The sequence below is a fragment of the Symphalangus syndactylus genome, chromosome 22 (assembly GCF_028878055.3).
Source record: "Symphalangus syndactylus isolate Jambi chromosome 22, NHGRI_mSymSyn1-v2.1_pri, whole genome shotgun sequence".
NCBI classification, from domain to species: Eukaryota; Metazoa; Chordata; class Mammalia; order Primates; family Hylobatidae; genus Symphalangus; species Symphalangus syndactylus.
The window spans coordinates 11,130,882-11,146,151 of NC_072444.2; the positions used below are offsets into that span (position 1 = coordinate 11,130,882).

The 15,270-nt window shown below is 43.2% G+C and overlaps 1 pseudogene; it reads right to left on the reverse strand.

Annotated features, from left to right (window-relative positions):
• Positions 1-3,786: 3,786 nt before the first annotated feature.
• On the reverse strand, positions 3,787-3,816 carry LOC129472757 (uncharacterized; annotated as a pseudogene).
• Positions 3,817-15,270: the final 11,454 nt, after the last annotated feature.

Sequence of the window (15,270 nt, forward strand, 5' to 3'; positions counted from 1 at the left end):
TATGCATTTGCTGTGCCCTCTGCCTGGCAAGCTCCTCCCCCTCATATTTATATGGCTTGTTCTCCCTCTTCTTTTATGTCTCAGCTCAAATCACCTTATCAGTGAGTTCTTTCTGTCTACCCTTTGTAAACTAAAAAAACTCTGCCCAGCCGGGCGCGGTGGCTCACGCCTGTAATCCCAACACTTTGGGAGGCCAAGGCGGGCAGATCATGAGGTCAGGAGATCAAGACCATCCTGGACAACGTGGTGAAACCCCATCTCTACTAAAAATGCAAAAAATTAGCTGGGCGTGGTGGCGCATGCCTGTAATCCCAGCTACTCAGGAGGCTGAGGCAGGAGAATTGCTTGAACCAGGGAGTCGGAGGTTGCAGTGAGCTGAGATCGCACCATTGCCCTCCAGCCTGGCAAAAGAGCAAGACTCTATCTCAAAAAAAAAAAAAAAAAAAAAGACTCTGCCCAAACCATAATTTCTATCTCTCTTAACACTGCTTTACGATTCTCAATACCCTCATTATCATTTAATACACTATAGGTCTACTTATTTATTATTTTGATCCTTCCCATTAGAATGTAAGTTGCATGAGAATAAGAACTTTATTTTATTTTCTGTTCTTAGAACACTGTTTTCAGCTCTGATAACACTGCCTGGCACATAGTAGGTGAGTAGAGGCAGTTGACTAAAGAATAGGACCGATGTTTTCAATGACTGAATTAACAGAAAGACAAAGTCATTCTTCTGAGGATGGGAAAGCCTGTCGTAAACTAGGAAATGGTATAAAAAGTTTATTTCTTCCAATTGCTTCTTGGTTTCTAAGTCTTATGATCCTCTTTGAAAACCTTTACTAAATAGAGTAGACTCAAATGATCTTGGATGCAATGCTGACTCTTGGTAGGCCACCAAATACATAACTGGGTGCCAGGAAATGCAGTCTTGCCATCTTTCTCAGGCTCACTGGCATAGCTAGCAAGGACCTCTTGCTCCTTTCTTAGGTATCCTTGCATGCCTTTGGCTTTTCAGAATTTTTTATTCTGGGGAATGGGAGTGATGGTTGATGCCCTGTCTGTAGTTGAGATTCTGTACAGGGAAAGTCATTCAATTAAATCAAGCAGTATTGAATTCCTAATTGACACAAATGAGACAGACAGACAGCTGGAGGAGTGGGGGAGGGACAGAGAGCAGGTGCCCTGAATAATGGACAAAGAAGAGAGGCAGAATAGAAATTGAAGCTAATGGTGAAGAAGCTCACTGTGAGTCTAGATTTTGTGCCACAAGAAAAGTAAACTTTGCCACAGCTTACTTTACGTAGAGCGGAAAGGATCCAGTGGTGTCTTTGCCAAGGATGAGGCAACAAGTTCCAAATGCTTGTGCCATTTTGGCTGCCCTGATGGCCAAGTTTGCCTCTTTTCAGGTACCATCATTTGTGAGAATCACTCTTAGTAAAGTCCTCATTCTGTGTTTTTTCCAAAACAAACTTAATCAGGTAGTGTTTGAACGAAAGAAACTGCTTTGAAAATTCTATTTGTCAAACAAAGGGATTCTTAACACATAAGTTAGGAAGGTGAAGGGAAGGATGTTTCTAGATCTTCAAATGCCAGATATAGGGGACATTCCTGCAGAGAAGGCACGTATCTTATCAACTCCAGAATTTCCTCTGAGAATGTTGGGGGCTTTTTTCCTCTCAGTCCCCTCTTGATCAGAGCTTTGACTCCTCAGCTGAGACAGTTCTTCTCTGTAGCCATGGGAATTGCTCCCATAATTAGCAGTGTCTCCTGCCTGCAACTCAGACAAGTAAATGTTCAAACCTGGCAGCCGATCCTGGGAAGGAGAGCTGATTAAATCTTTCCTGCTGAGAGGCACCTTTTTGATTTGAATGTGACACCTACATCCCCCACCTCAGGTTTGTCTGGTGGAAGCAGTTTTGCCCATATCTTCATAACTGAAGATCCTGGTATTTTAAAGACACATTTAATCTTAAAAGGAGCCCATTGGTTTCCCAAGTTAAGTAACTTAGGAAAAAAAGCCTAGGCTTTTTTCCTCTCCTGGCCCCTTCTCCACTAAACACCACCCTGTGTTTGGTATGATGAAAGCCCCTGCTACACAGGTATCATCAAATGCCAGAGGCCTTGAGAAATAAAAGGAGTTCAGAACACCACTAAGTACACATAAGTATTAACTACAAATGGAGGAGTGAAAGAGCAGGCAAACTATTTCTTTAGAAGTTTTAGTAAGACGGGCTGGAACCATCAAGCCCCAAAGTGAATACTCTTGGTGATATTCCGTTCCAGGAAAGCTTTCTACAGGCGGAGGTGTATTCTTATCTGGATGTAGCTGGATTATGTACTATCATTCAAACACTTTCGGGAGAGACAATATCCATTTTCCTACTGACATCAAGGCAGCCTTTTAAGTTTATCCAGGTTTATTTTGGTTAGTGCAATAAAAAAGCAAGGTTGGAGAATTATGTTTAACAAAAATAAAGTCATTGTATGCTTAAAGTTTCCCGCTGAAATCTGCTTTTAAAGCAGTTTGCTGCTCCTCAGCTCCAGTCACCTCAGCAATACTTGCATTCAGTCAGATTGGCTGTGAACAAAGCAAATTTACCTCACACACAACAGCCCTAAACCTCCACTCTCAGGACAGAAGTCTTCCTTAGCAATGTTTTCTACATGGCTCTGGTTAAGGGCCATTCACTTACCTCTAACCTCTTTCTCCTGGGAGACAAAGGCACCTTTGGGCTGAAGTGACACAGGAGAGTTAGAATCAGATTTGTTATCGACATTGCAGCCTTCAATTTCAGTAAGAGGCTAAATCTGTCTATTCCAACTACAGGAAAGCAATCTTTATAACCCCTGGAGCACTTGGCCAATTATGCACCTGCAAATATACCATACAGGACATTTCAGGTTCCTAGGCACTTTGAAAACCGATACTTAAACAGTCTCAAGGGATCCTATCACCCACCTCGAATAATAGCTGCTTTGGAATCTGTTATTGGCACCAGAAAAAGAGCCCTCTGAAGTCATTCTAAAGCCATTTTTATTGTGCATTTTCAAACAAAGAACCTCACCAAAAGAACTTCTGTTACAAAATCAGGGTAGAAAGTCAAACTCATCTCATCTAAGAGTCAATTACCCTGGCAATTTTGTGAGGAGATGGGAAATGAGCGTTAGAGGAGAGGACTGTGGGGAGGAGGTGGGATTGGCTTTTAAAATCCCCTGGGTGAGAAGGGTGTTCCCACTGACTCTAAACCCAAACAATTGCAACAGAAGGGCCTCTGTGACTTTCTGGCTATAAACTTTTTATGATTATTAACTGAGGAAACCTAGAATATGTGGAATTTTAATAGTTGGCTTTCAACCTCCATTTGCTCCTTTCTCAGAAACTTGGTTTTGCAGTGTAATAATCTAAGGCTCAGAATTTATGTTAGTTACCTTGCTGTTCCTTGCTGAAAAGGTACCTTCTTACATATCTTACTTCCAATAAAGAGGCAGATTCCCAACGTACTGTTTATCTCGGGAAAGAAATACATGTGGGAAAAGAAGCAATTTTCTTCTCATTGCAATTAAATTAAATCATGACCACCTGTTGTGGGATTCTCCTGCCATCTGCTGCTCAAAAGAGGAACAACAGCAGAGAACCAGACAGAGGAGGCAAAATGTTGGAAAGCTTAGCTCCCAGATGTCCATCAGTTGATTACGGTTATTGGTATAGTTAAAATTTTCAGTGTTACACCTCTTTTAGAATTTGTCTATCAGGTTTTCCAGTGTTCACTGAAATTTTTCTCTTAGACAAATTCTAAAAGAGCTGTAACACTGAAGATGGTTCTCTTCTCTGGAAAAACTTCCCACAGGAAAAACAAAAATCTTCCTTTAAAAAATTTTTTTAAAGGATCTTTCTCTTTCTTTCTTTCTTTCTTTCTTTCTTTCTTTCTTTCTTTCTTTCTTTCTTTCTTTCTTTCTTCTTTCCTTTCTTTCTTTCTTTTTCTTTTCTTTTCTTTCTTTTTTTTTGAGATGGAGTGTCGCTCTGTTGCCCAGGCTGGAGTGCAGTGGCGTGATCTCGGCTCGCTGCAACCCCCACCTCCTGGGTTCCAGCGATTCTCCTGCCTCAGCCTCCAGAGTAGCTGGGATTACAGGCATGTGCCACCACGCCAGACTAATTTTTGTATTATTATTATTTATTAATAATAGCTATTATTTTAGTAGAGACGGGATTTCACTGTGTTGGCCAGGCTGGCCTTGAACTCATGACCTCAGGTGATCCACCCGCCTCGGCCTCCCGAAGTGCTGGGATTACAGGCATGAGCCACCAAGCCTGGCCTCACTTTCTATTTATTTAATTTTTTTGAGACAGGGTTTGCTCTGTTGCCCAAGTTGGAATACAGTGGCATGATTATGGCTCACTGCAGCCTCTAACTCCTGGGCTCAATTGATCCTCCCACCTCAGCCTCCCAAGTAGCTGGGACCACAGATGTGCACCACTCCACCCAGCTAATTTTTGTTTTTATTAAAAAAAAATTTGTTTAGACAGAGTTCACTCTGTTGTCCAAGCTGGAGTGCAGTGGTGCGATCATGGCTCACTGCAGCCTTGGCCTCCCAGACTCAAGTGATCCTCCCACCTCAGCCTCCCACGTAGCTGGGACCACACCACTATGCTCAGCTAATTTTTGTATTTTTTGTAGAGATAGTGTCTCCCTATGTTGCCCAGGCTGGTCTCGATCTCCGGGGCTCAAGTGATCCTTCTGCCTCGGTCTCCCAAAGTGCTGGGATTACAGGTATGAACCACTGTCCCTGGGCTGATTTTTTATTTTTATTTTTAAATTATTTTTTTTTGAGACTTGCTCTGTTGCCCAGGCTGGAGTGCAATGATGCAATCTTGGCTCACTGCAACCTCTGCCTCCTGGGTTCAAGCGATTCTCCTGCCTCAGCCTCCCGAGTAGCTGGGATTACGAGCACGCACCACCATACCCAGCTAATTTTTGTATTTTTAGTAGAGACGAGTTTTCACCACGTTGACCAGGCTGGTCCTGAACTCCTGACCTCAGGTGATCCGCCTGCCTTGGCCTCCCAAAGTGCTAGGATTATAGGCGTGAGCCACCGCTCCCAGCCCTGATTTATTATTAATATTTTATTTTGTCTACAGGTTTTCCCCAATCCTTTTTGTTTGTTTGTTTTGTTTTGTTTGAGACAGAGTCTCACTCTGTCGTCCAGGCTGCAGTGCAGTGGCGCAATCTCGGGGCGCTGCAACCTCTGCCCCCCAAGTTCAAGCAATTCTCCTGTCTCAGTCTCCTGAGTAGCTGGGATTACAGGCACGCGCCACCACGCCTGGCTGATTTTTTGTATTTTTAGTAGAGACGGGGTTTTGACATGTTGGCTAGGCTGGCCTCGAACTCCTAACCTCAGGTAATCCACCTACTTCGGTCTTCCAAAGTGCTGGGATTACAGGCGTTAGCCACTGTGCCCAGCTGTTTCTCCCCAATCTTATCCATATCCCTGGTTTCTTCCTTGGGATTAATAGGGAAAATACGAAACTTAATTTTCCCTCACTCTTGGCAAAATAATAATAGGATTTATAATGCTATTAAAAGGCATATTCTCCACCCAGTAATCTAAGTCAAATGAATGCTTCCCCTGGGCTCTTCATTGTCTACCACTCTAATTGTCTCCTATCTGGTCTTCCTTTCTCCAGGGCGTTGTTCACACCATTGCCAGTCAGAGTAATCATTTTCCAGTGCAAAATTGGTCAAGCCATTCCCCAGCTCAGAATCCTTCAATGGCTCTCTCTCTTTCTTTTCTTTCTTTTCTTTTCTTTTCTTTTCTTTTCTTTTCTTTTCTTTTTTTTCTTTTCTTTTCTTTTCTTTTTCTTTTCTTTTCTTATCTCGCTCTTGTCACCCAGGCTGGAGTGCAATGTGCAATGGCGCAATCCTCCGCCTCCCCGGTTCAAGCAATTCTCCTGCCTCAGCCTCCTGAGTAGCTGAGATTACAGGTGCCTGCCACCATGCCCAGCTAATTTTTGTATTTTTAGTAGAGATGGGGTTTCACCATGTTGGCCAGGCTGGTCTCGAATTAAAGTGCTGGGATTACAGGCATTAGCCACTGCAACTGGCCGGTTCTCACTGTCTTATAGGATTAAGTTCAAGATCCTAGTCCTGACATTCAAGGCCTCTGGGTTGAATTCAGGTTCCCTCATTTATCAGGTTATTTTATACCTCTTTGATTTTGCTTGTGCTGTTTTCCTTGACAGAAACGCCCTTTCTGGCCATATATACTTGACAAACCATGCCCATCTTTTAGGTAGCTGGATGTCAGCTCCTCTGGAAATCTCTCTTGGTTTTCTGCCCCCTGATAGAACTGGTCATATCCTCCTTTGTGCCACTGGCTCCCCTTCCCCAACATATTTAATGACATCACTTATCCCAAGGTCATATAATTTTCTGTTTCCTTTTCTGTCTCCCTCACTAGAATAAAAAGCTCCTTAATAGCTTATGAGTTTCCTACTAGATTGTGTATCTCAGCACCTAGAACTGTGCCTGGTTTATAGTAGATGTTTAGTAAACGTCTGTGGAATAAATCATGTAGAATTTATCTAGCATTTTAACTTTTTTGTTGTTTGTTTGTTTAAATGTAATTCATTTACTTATTTTTGAGACAGAGTCTCAGTCTGTCACCCAGGCTGGAGTGCAGTGGCACAATCATAGCTCACTACAGCCTTGACCTCACAGTCTCAGATAATTCTCCCACCTCAGCCTCCTGAGTAGCTAGAACTACAGGCACCCACCACACCCGGCTAATTTTTGTATTTTTGGTAAAGATGGGGTTTCGCCATGTTGCCCAGGCTGTTCTGGAACCCTTGGGATCAAGCAATTCTCCCTCCTCGGCCTCCCAAAGTACTGGGATTACAGGCATGAGCCACCATGTCAAGCCCAGCATTTTAACTTTCAAAGGGCTTTCTCTGCACTGTTCCATTTTATCTTTTTTGATCATGTGAGAAAGTAAGGGCAGGTATTAATTACTGTGATGACTTTATGGATGAAGAACAGCAGACAGCTAGTAAGTGGCAAAGCAAGAATTTGAGCCCAGTTTTTCTGAGAAGAGAAAACCACGACCCTGTATCCTGTCGCTGTGCCCAGATCCTCTCAGATCTTCTACCAGTTCCTCCTGACCCTCCCTTGGCTTCTGTTTGTTTTTGCTCCCAGTAACCAGCTCCTGCGACACTTCAAAAGAGGAAGATCCTCAAGTTACTAGAATGGTTTTGTTCCTTCCCTATTCCCTGGTCTCTAGCAAAGGATTGATTAGATGCGGCAGTCTGAAAGACCCGCATTCTTGCCTCTGGGTAGAATTTATACTCTTGAGCTCCCTCAGGGATTAATAGGGATTAAACTACTCTCTCAAGGACTTTGGCTGAAATCTCACCTTTGCTTGGCTTTTTGCTTTTTCCCTTCCCAGCTCAACCTCTCCTATGCCCTACTGACTCCTTGGAGCGTTTCCTTAAGACCCTGTCCCCCACCCCACCCCCGCCAAAAAAAAAGAGAAAGAAAAGGCTGGGCATGACGGCTCATGCCTGTAATCCCAGCACTTTGAAAGGCCAAGGTGAGGATCACTTGAGCCCAGAAGTTCAAGACCAACCTGGGCAACACAGTGAAATTTCATCTCTGCAAAAATTAAGAAAATTAGCTGGGCGTGGTGGCACACGCCTACAGTCCCAGCTACCCGGGAGGCTAAGGCAGGAGGATCAGCTGACCTGGGAGTTAAGGCTGGCTGCAGAGTCATGATTGTGCTACTGCACGCCAGCCTGGGTGACAGAGTGAGACTGTCTCCCAAACAAACAAACAAACATCTCTTACTGAGAAATACTGTCTCAGGGTCGGCTTCCAAGTTTCCCCAGGCATCCAACTAAGCGTGTCCTTAGCTCCTACTATATGTCAGAACTTGTCAGGTGCTTTTACAAAAGCTAGTTTATTTACACAAACTCTCTAAGAGTAAAGTACATATATTTAATTGTTTTTTGAGGGTAAGACTGTGTCAAAAAAAAAACACCTTCATTAAAAAAGTCTCTTTTTTTCTCCTACTATGAAATTACCTTTCATTAACTATAAATCATTCTAATGACCATGTGACCTTTGGCAAGTTTCCTCACCTCTAGACCCCAATATTTTTACCTTTAAAGTGAGGAAATAAGATAATAAGAATACCTATCATAATAGGATAGGTTAATGGAAAACAGAATAGCACCAAACGTGTTAACTTAATAAATGTTGGCCACTGTTATTATTTTAGTACTTCTACTGCTACTTGTAAACAGGTTATGCTCCAAAGGCTGTGAATCCTTTTGTTCCTATGTGTGTTGTAGGGCTTAACCACAGAGACTCAGGATAGTCAAAACACTAACACTAAGTCACTTGCATAAGTCCCAGATGTAACATACCAAGAAGCGGCTGGTTGCTCAGATATCAAATTGTTATTTCCAAGTGGGTAGATCAGAAATATAATTGAATTGTCCTCACAAGCCACAAGAGTACATTTCTATTCCCTCTTGTGGTGACTCTGAGAATTACCATTACCGCTTTCATCAGAGACCTAATAGTACAGATTTGCAAGGAGACCACTGAGAAACTACACTTAATTCAGAAGCTCCCAAGTTGGAGTTCCAAATCCCCACATGTCAGACAAGGTGCTAATGAATATTTTCAAAATTTCAAAAAATAGAGCAAAAATCATTCAATTACTTATGAAAAAGAAGAAAAATATTTTCACACATATTAACTTTTTTAATCCTAATAGCCCTTTGAGGTAGGTACCATATAGTCATACCCATTTTACAGATGGAGAAGTTGATTCCCAGAGACTTTGAATAATTTGCCCAAGGAAATGAATAAGGTTTGAACCCAGGCAGTCTGGCTTTAGGGCATGTATACTTAACTACCCAGCTGTATGTCTGCAGTAACAGAAGCTCCATTTCCCCAGTCCCCAAGCTAAGCTAACACCATACATCCTCACAACGAAGCTGCACTTTGGAGATGGAAAAGCTCAGACTGAAAGGGGCATGAGGGCCTGGGTGCGATGGCTCACGCCTGTAATCCCAGCACTTTGAGAGGCCGAGGCGAGTGGATCACTTGAGGTTGGAAGTTCGAGACCAGCCTGGCCAACATGGGGAAACTCCTTCTCTACTAAAAGTACAAAAAATTAGCTGGGCATAGTGGCGCATGCTTGGAATCCCAGCTACTGTGATGGCTGAGGTAGGAAGAATCGCTTGAACCTGGGGGGCAGAGGTTGCAGTGAGCCGAGATCGCTCCATTGCACTCCAGCCTGGATGACGAGTGAAATTTCTTCTCAAAAAAAAAGAAGAAGAATAATCTCATCATAAAGAAATTGCAAACTGCACAAAATCAAGGGGGAGAGAGAAAATTTAAAAAAATAAAAGAGCCAGGTTCAGTGGTGCACCCTGTTGTTCCAGCTACATGAGAGGCTGAGGCAGGAGGATGGCTTGAGTCCAAGAGTTCTGGGCCATAGTGTGCTATGTCCATAGGGTGTCTGTTTGCACTAAGTTCTGCATCAATATGGTGAGGTCCTGGGAGCTGGGGGACCACCAGGTTGCCTAAGGAGAGGTGAACTAGCCCAGGTTGGGAACTGAGCAGGTCAAAACTCCTGTGCTGATCAGTAGTGGAATTATGCCTGTGAATAGCCACTGCACTCCAGCCTGGACAACGTAGTAAGACCCTGTTTCTTTAAAAAAAAAAAAAAAAAAAGCAGGGGGACGGGCATGATGGCTCATGCTTGTAATCCCAGCACTTTGGGGGGCCAAGGCGAGAGAATTGCTTACCCAATTGCTTACATGCCCTAAAGCCAGACTGCCTGGGTTCAAACCTTATTCATTTCCTTGGGCAAGTTATTCAAAGTCTCTGGGAATCAACTTCTCCATCTGTAAAATGGGAATGATTATATGATACCTACCTCAAAGGCTATTAGGATTAAAAGAGTTAATATGTGTGAAAATATTTTTCTTCTTTTTCATAAGTAATTGAATGATTTTTGCTCTATTTTTCGAAATTTTGAAAATATTCATTGCTTAGGAGTTCAAGACTAGCCTGAGCAATATGGGAAACCCCATCTCTATCCCCCCAAGAAAAAAGATAAAAGAGAGGAGGACTTAAGCTACCCAGTTTCAAGACTGAGTTATAAGCACTATAAAGCATGGTAATCAAAACTGTGCTATTAGAAAGATCTGTACATCAGTAGAATGGAGAGTTCAGGGACAGACTCACACATATATGTGTGAGCTCAGAGCTGTTCAGTGGCTGTAAGATCACAAGATCACACTGTATAAACAAGATGTGAACACAGGTTTTCTAATGTGAAGTACAATGCTGGTACCAGCTCTACCACTTTCTTTTTTTTTTTTTTTTTTTTTTTTTGAGACGGAGTCTCGCTCTGTCGCCCAGGCTGGAGTGCAGTGGCGCAATCTCGGCTCACTGCAAGCTCCACCTCCCGGGTTCACACCATTCTCCTGCCTCAGCCTCCTGAATAGCTGGGAGTACAGGCGCCCGCCACCACGCCCGGCTAATTTTTTGTATTTTTAGTAGAGACAGGGTTTCACTGTGGTCTCGATCTCCTGACCTCGTGATCCGCCCGCCTCGGCCTCCCAAAGTGCTGGGATTACAAGCGTGAGCCACCGCGCCCGGCCTCAGCTCTACCACTTTCTAAAAGGATGACCTTGGGTATTAGGTAATTTAACCTCATACTCATTAGTAAAATGAGTATAATCAAAGTCTTCACTCCATAAGGAAATAGAGGCAATAATACTTATAAGGCATTTATTACAGTGCTTGGCACCTGATAAGCACTCAATAAATGTAAACTATTGATTAAGGGATTAAAGTTTTTTATTTGATTCCATTTGATTTAAGTTATCTGATATTCCATTTTATTCATGTATAAAAGGAAATAATAATATCCACTTAGCTAGGTTGTTTTGGTGATTAAATAAGCCAAAGCATTTAAAGCTTCTAGTAAACTGTTTAGCATATGGTAAACGGCAGGAAGGAACAGAGAGTGCCTTTTGACAAATAGCAAACCAAAGTCATAAATTTTCCTCCAAAAAATTACATGCCAGGTGAATGCTCAAGAAACGTTTGTTGAATGACAAATGAGCAGATGCCATCATTGCAATATATGGTGTAATAAATAAACTTATTTTTTTTCTTTTTTTTTGAGACAGAGTCTCACTCTGTAGTCCAAACTGGAGTGCACTGGCGCAATCTCGGCTCACTGCAACCTGCACCTCCCAGGTTCAAGCAATTCTCCTGCCTCAGCCACTGGAGTAGCTGGGATTACAGGCACACACCACCACGCCCGGCTAATTTTTGTATTTTTAGTAGAGGCGGAGTTTCACCGTGTTGGCCAGGCTGGTCTTAAGCTCTTGGCCTCGTGTGATCTGGCCACCTCAGCCTTCCAAAATATTGGGATTACACGCGTGAGCCACTGTGTCTGGCCCTACTAAGTAAATTTCATTGTTCTTTCCTTCTTTTTTTTGGGACAGGATCTCTCTCTGCCGCCCAGGCTGGATTGCAGTGGTGGGATCTTGGCTCACTGCAGCCTCAACCTCCTAGGCTCAAGCAATCCTCCCACCTCAGCTTTCCAACTAACTGGGAGTACAGGCGGATGCCACCATGCCCAGTTAACTTTTTAAGTATTTATAGAGACGGGGTTTTGTCATGTTGCCCAGGCTGGTCTCAAACTCCTGCACTAAAGCACTCCACCCATCTTAGCCTCCCAAAGTGCTGGGATTACAGGTGTGAGCCAGCACACCCAGCTAATTTTAGCTTTCTAAAACATGTTGAGGGCTACGCACGGTGGCTCACGCCTGTAATCCCAGCACTTTGGGAAGCCAAGGTGGGTGGATCACCTGAGGTCGGGAGTTCGAGACCAGCCTGACCAACATGGAGAAACCCCATCTCTACTAAAAATACAAAATTAAGCTGGGCATGGTGGCCCATGCCGGTAATCCCAGCTACTCAGGAGGCTAAGGCAAGAGAATCACTTGAACCCAGGAGGCGGAGGTTGCAGTGAGCCGAAATCATGTCACTGCACTGCAGCCTAGGGGATAGAGCAAGACTCTGTCTCCAAAAAAAATTAAATAAATAAATAAAACATGTTGCACACCAGGTGTGGTGGCTCACACCTGTAATCCCAGTGCTTTGTGAGGCTGAGGTAGGAGGACTGGTTGGGCCCAGGAGGTTGAGGCTGCAGTAAACCATTATTGTGCCATTGCAGTCCAGCCTTGGCAACAGAGTGAGACCCTGTTTCAAAAAAAAAAAAAAAAAAGAGGAAGAAGAGAAGAAATAACCTGAGTAGCCATATATCTCAGGAATGAAACAATGGTTTAACATTTTAAATCTATCTATATAATTCACTTCATTAACCAACTAAAAAACAAAGCAAAACTTATGATCGTCTCAATAAGTACAGAAAAAAGCATTTGAGAAAATTCAACATTCATTCATGGTAAAAATTCTCAGCAAAGTAGGAAGAGAAGGAAACTTCTTTAGCTTGATAAAAAGTATTTAGAATAATACAGATAACATCATACTTAATGATGAAAGATTGAATGTGTTCCTCCTAATATCAAGAAGGGAAGGATGTAAGGATGTTTTGTTTAATATTATACTAGCAATTCTAGCTAGTGCAATAAGGCAAGAAAAAGAAATAAAAGTCATATAGATTTGAAAGGAATAGGTAAAACTGTATTTATTTGCAAAGAACAAGATTATCTTGGCTGGGTGCAGTGGCTCATGCCTGTAATCCCAGCACTTTGGGAGGCCAAGGCAGGTGGATCACCTGAGGTCAGGAGTTCGAGACCAGCCTGATCAATATAGTGAAACCCCAAACCCCATCTGTACTAAAATTACAAAAATTAGGGGGTGTGGTGGCATATGCCTGTAGTCCCAGCTACTCTAGAGCTGAGGCAGGAGAATCACTTGAACCCGGGAGGCGGCAGTTGCAGTGAGCCAAGAACGCACCACTGCACTCCAGCCTGGGTGACAGAGCAAGACTCCATCTCAAAAAAGAAAAAAAAAAAGATTATCTCTGTAGAAAATGCTAAGGAATCTAAAAATAGCTATTAAAACTAAGTAAATTGGCCAGACATGGTGGCTCATACCTGTAATCCCAGCACTTTGAGAGGCCAAGGCAGGTGGATCACTGGAGGTCAGGAGTTCAAGACCAGCCTGGCCAACATGGTGAAAATCCTGTCTCTACTAAAAATACAAAAATTAGCCAGGTGTGGTGGCACATGCCTGTAATCACAGCTACTCAGGAGGCTGAGGTAGGAGAATCACTTGAACCCAGGAGGCAGAGGTTGTGGTGAGCTGAGATGGTGCCACTGTACTCCAGACAGGGAGACTCCATCTCAAAAAAAAAAAAAAAAATCAATTATAATCCTATACACTAGCAACACAAAATTGGAAACTAAAATTTAAAAAAAAATGCCATTGACAATATTATATTTAAAATATCAAATACTTCAGGACAAATTTAACAAAAGATATATAAATCCTGTACACTAAAGTCTATAAATTGCTGAGAAAAATTAAATAAAATCTAAGTAGATATTTCATGAATTGGAAGATTCAGTATTGTTAAGATGTAAATTCTCCTCAAGTTAAGCAATAGATCCTATGCAATCCTATTAGAAAACTTTGCAGATCTTTAAAATTTCCAGGCTAGGCTGGGCGTGGTGGCTCACGCCTGTAATCCCAACACTTTGGGAGGCCAAGGCGGGTGGATCACAAGTTCAGGAGATCGAGACTGTCTTGGCTAACACAGTGAAACCCCATCTCTACTAAAAATACAAAAAATTAGCCGGGCATGGTAGCAGGTGCCTGTAGTCCCAGCTACTCGGGAGGCTGAGGCAGGAGAATGGCATGAACCCGGGAGGTGGAGCTTGCAGTGAGCCGAGATCGTGCCACTGCACTCCAGCCTGGGCGACAGAGCAAGACTCCCTCTAAAAAAAAAAAAAAAAAAAAAAAAAAAAAATTCCAGACTAATCACCACCTGGGTCTTAAATTACAGAGACAGTAAAGTAGTAAGGATTAGGAGCAGGAAGTTCCAGGTGAGACTGACCTGCATTTAATCCCAGCTCTGTCTCTTACTACCTGTGTCCTTGAGTAAGTTATTTAACCTCTCCTCTTGTAGGTTTCTCATCTTTTTTTTTCTTTTTGAGACTCAGTCACCCAGGCTGGAGTGCAGTGGCATGATCACAGTTCACTGCAGCCTCTACCTCCCAGGCCTAAGCAATCCTCTCATCTCAGCTTCCCAAGTAACTAGGACCACAGGCATGTGACACCATGCCCAGCTAACTAAAAAAGTTTTTTCTTGTAGCGACGAAGTCTCACTATGTTGCCCAGGCTGGTCTCAAACTCCTGGGCTCAAGTGATCCTCCCATCTTGGCCTCCCAAATTGTTGGGATTGCAGGCATGAACCACCATGTGTGGCCAACAACACAACTTTTTATTTTTATTTATTTATTGTATTATTATTATTATTTGAGACGGAGTCTTGCTCTGTTACCTAGGCTGGGGTGCAGTAGTGTGATCTTGGCTCACTGCAACCTTCACCTCCCAGGTTCAAGTGAACTTGTCTCAGCCTTTCAAGTAACTGGGATTGCAGGCACCTGCCGCTAAGCCTGGCTAATTTTTGTATTTTTAGTAGAGATGGGGTTTCACCATGTTGGCCAGGCTGGTCTCAAACTCCTGACCACAGGTAGTCCACCCTCCTCGGCCTCCCAAAGTGCTGGGATTACAGGTGTGAGCCACCATGCCCGGCCAACACTACTTTTTTTTGTTTTGTTTTGTTTTTGGAGATGGAGTTTCGCTCTTTTTGCCCAGGCTGGAGTGCAATGGTTCGATCTTGGCTCACTGCAACTGCCACCTCCCAGGTTCAAGTGATTCTCCTGCCTCAGCCTCCCAAGTAGCTTGAATTCCTGAACTCAGGTGGTCTTGAATTCCTGAACTCAGGTGATCCACCTGCCTCAGCCTTCCAAAGTGCTGGGATTACAGGTGTGAGCCACCATGCCGGTGATTTTTTTTTTTTTTTTTTTTAAGATGGAGTCTTGCTCTGTTGCCCAGGCTGGAGTGCAGTGGCACGATCTTGGCTCACTGCAACCTCCACCTACCAGGTTCAAGCGATTCTTCCACCTCAGCCTCCCAAGTAGCTGGGATTCAGGCATGCACCACCATGCCCAGCTACTTTTTGTATTTTGAGTATTTACAGGTTTAA